The sequence below is a fragment of the Moschus berezovskii genome, chromosome 7 (genome assembly GCF_049115385.1).
Source record: "Moschus berezovskii isolate FMDL1 chromosome 7, NW_MosBer_1.0, whole genome shotgun sequence".
Classification (NCBI taxonomy): Eukaryota; Metazoa; Chordata; class Mammalia; order Artiodactyla; family Moschidae; genus Moschus; species Moschus berezovskii.
The window spans coordinates 21,472,797-21,476,614 of record NC_142466.1 but is presented as its reverse complement, the minus strand read 5'-3'; the positions used below and the strand labels follow the sequence as shown (position 1 = coordinate 21,476,614).

Below are 3,818 nucleotides of genomic sequence, written 5' to 3'. Positions count from 1 at the left end.
TTTTTCTAATTGGAAAGTATATTTCAGATAATTGATGCCACTGGAAACACAGACTCTGGGTAAGAGATATCATGTATCTATTAGATGCTTATATAGTCATCGATATTCATGTAATTAAACCAGGATATTTTTTCAAGAAACCTTATTTAAAAATCGAGCTTCATCAGCCACTGGAAAAAAAACTGTTCAGGAGCTGATAGAAAATGTTCTCTGGAATACTTGGCACAGTCTTTTTCCACCTTCTAATGGTCATTTATAGTAAACTTCTATTCACCTTTCACATCCCAGTTAAAATGGTGTTCCCTGAGGTATAGATTCCATGAACACCTCTACTTTATTTTTTATAAGTTTATTTAAATTTATATTTATTTATATTTTTGGCGGCACTGGGTCTTCGTTGCTTTGTACAGGCTTCTCTAGTTGCGGGGAGTGGGGACTACTCTTCACGGAGGTGTGAGGCTTTCTCATTCTGGTGGTTTCTCGTGCTGGAGCACAGACTCTAGAGCGCAGGCTTAGTGGTTCTGTTTCATGGGCTTAATTACCCTGAGGCATGTGGAATCCTCCCGGACCAGCAGTCAAACCCGTGTCCCCTGCATTGGGAGGCACGAATCCTTATTTTAAACAAGATTAGTCCTTTATTACAATTTCCAATATATATTTGTATGAGTTGGATAATATCTATCTCCTTCATTAGACCAAAAGCTCGAGGTACAGGAAATGTTTTACTCATTACTGTGAATAGCATGCAGGGCAGGCAGTGTCTAGAAAAGATGGATACACAATGGACATTCCTTGAATAAATGATGAATGAATGAATATGGTAATGGTGGCTCTGGGAGAGGGCCTGGAGGAAACATGGCAGGGATAAAACTGAGATCTGCAAACAAAAAGATCGGGTTTTGATACCAGCCCCAGCATTTATCTGTTGTTGTTCCATCGCCAAGTTGTGTCCAACTCTTTGGGACCCCATGAACTGCAGCATGCCAGGCTTCCCTGTCCTTCACTATCTCCTGGAATTAGCTCAGATTCATGTCCATCGAGCCAGTGATGCTATCTAACCATCGTATACTTTGTTGCCCCCTTCTCCTTTTTCCTTCAATCTTTCATCAGGGTCTTTTCCATTGAGCTGGCTCTTCACATCAGGTGGTCAAAGTATTAGAGCTTCAGCATTAGTCCTTCCAATGAATATTCAGGGATTGATTTCCTTTTGAATTGACTGGTTTGATCTCCTTACTATCCAAGGAACTCTGAAGAGTCATCTCCAACACCACAAGTCAGAAACATCAATTCTTCATTGTTCAGCCTTCTTAATGGTTTAACTATCACATCCATACATGACTATTGGAAAAACCATAGCTTTGACTATATAAACCTTTGTTGGCAAAGTGATGTCTAGTTATTACTAGTATGTTTATTTAAATTCCCCTTATCTTTGTCCTAATATACCCTACTACCTTGAGCATCAGTGATAATATAATTAAATAATTTTTGTGAAAGAATCCAGTATTTAGGAAGTACTGAGGAAAGATAGTTTAATGTCTAAAAATCTCTGCTTTAGGGTCAAACCTGAGTTTGAGTCACAGTTCTGCACATAAGAGATGAATGAGCTAGGAGAAGTTATTAATTATCCTTGAGATTCAGTTTCTGCATCTGTAAAGTGATGATAATGCTATCAACTCAATAATTTGGAGGACTGAGGTACTATATTTTAAATAAAGTGCTTAGTCCAGAGCTTGGCACATGGTAAATACCAATACTTCCTTTCATGAGCCACATCATTATTCTCTTAACCACCTAAATCCTAACACATTCACTGAACAGTAAAGAGAGCAATGGTTTCAAAGAGTCTGCCTGCCTGTTCAGTTGCTCAGTCATGTTCAACTCTTTGTGACCCCGTGGACTATAGCCTGTCAGGCTTCTCTGTTCATGAGATTTTCTGGGCAAGAATACTGGAGTGGGTTGCCATTTCCTCCTCCAGGGGATCTTCCTGACCCAGGGATCAAACCTGCGTTTCCTGCGCTTCCTACATTGCAGGCAGATTCTTTATTGCTGAGCCACTGGGGAAGCCTTTCAAAGAATACTGTTATCCATTAAAATATGCATGCTAGAGGAATTAATATAAAAAAGTGACCCTCAAGAGGACTTAAGCTAAAGGTCAGCTTCCAGGACTGCTTCTACCACTGCTCCTTTCCCCATGGCAATACACTGCCAACCTCCACCTCCACAGGAGATCCTCCAATACTAGAAGTCATTGACATGCCTGGATATGTTGCCTGGAACTGCTGATGAAGCAAACACACAAAGGAAGACAGGGCCAGAGAAGTGAGGTCAGAGCCCTGATACACGCTGCTTGGAGCCTTCCCTGCATATAGATGGCTTGCATTGTGAGGTAATAAATCTCCTTAAATATGAACAATGTTTTGAGACAGATGTCATATGGAGGGAAATTTGGTTCTCCACATTTGGATCAGTCAGGATTTTCCTCATCAGTTCAGTCACATAATCATACTTTTAACCAGTCTTCAAGCTCCCAGTGGCGCCAAGATACACTATCATCACAGAGAAAAGTCAGACTAAATTCTTATCCCTACGTGATGGATAGACATTACAGCCGTGAACAGCGTTACAGTGATCTGTCTGACCATCATTACAGAGGAAACAGAGACGATTTTTTCTATGAAGACGGGAATCACGATGGTTGGAGCCATGACTATGATAACAGAAGAGACAGTGGTAGAAATGGAAAATGGCGCTCATCTCGACACTAGCAAGTGTTACAAGGATTTTTCATAGGGTCATTTTAGGTCCTTCTTGTTGTTTCTGAGAATGTTTTCTTAAAAAACTATAGAGCAGCTTTACAAGTTGCCACATTTCTTTGTAAAAATTTTAAAATGGCAATTCAATACAGACAAGAGAAGAATTGTGGTTCTAGTTTTATTACATTCATAGCCTTTCACCTCAGGGTTTTAAAAAGAGGAAAGGGTTTTATGCAAAAGAAAGTGCCACAATTCCTAATCATTTTAGACAATTGAGTAAAGGATGTATTATATAGATTAGTTGTATTATGAAGAAAATATTTTAATTATTTTTTTGTATTACAAGAAGCTTCTTGGTGGCTGAATCAGATTTTTGGTGTATATAATGAAAAATATTCAAGTCGATAGTCAGAATTGACTCAGTATTTTGTTAATAAATGAGAAAATGTTTAACTTCAGTGATTCATTTTACTCACATACGAGAAAGCTTCTTGATAAACTTTGGGGATAAACCGTATTTAACTTCTCAGAGAACTTAAGTGTAAGTTCTGTGACATTGTCTTGAGCATAGAAGTGTACATCTACACATGGTATTTCGTTGTAAAATTTTAGAATTTGCTCATTAAATTGATGTATGACTGAAGCCAGTCAGGAAGTTAAATATCACTAAATGTATTTTTTTTTACAGTAAAAATACAGTGTTAATATAAATCCCCTATTTCTGGAAGAACAAAAATATAAATGCATAGTTGGATAAATGGTAAAATGTTTTACTGAAAATGTACTTTTTAAAGTACTGCCTCTATGACTCAAACTTTGAAAATTTTAACATTGTACCTGGGACAAGTGTACAGGGACACATTTTATTATGGAGATTGTACAGGTTGCTTTTTGTTTTTGTTTGAACATTTGAAAGAATTTAGTCTAAAACATTTTCTGATTTAAAAATTTTAAAATCTTGTTTAACAACACTTTTATGTATCAAGATGCTGTTTCTCTTTCATTGTAGAACTTGTTTATAAAAATTAATTCCTTGTAAAATTTGGATCCTTTTAAATATTA

At 37.2% G+C, this 3,818-nt stretch overlaps 1 pseudogene; it reads left to right on the top strand.

Moving 5' to 3' along the window:
• Window positions 1-2,408: 2,408 nt before the first annotated feature.
• Window positions 2,409-3,141, top strand: LOC148777280 (RNA-binding protein 7 pseudogene; annotated as a pseudogene).
• Window positions 3,142-3,818: the final 677 nt, after the last annotated feature.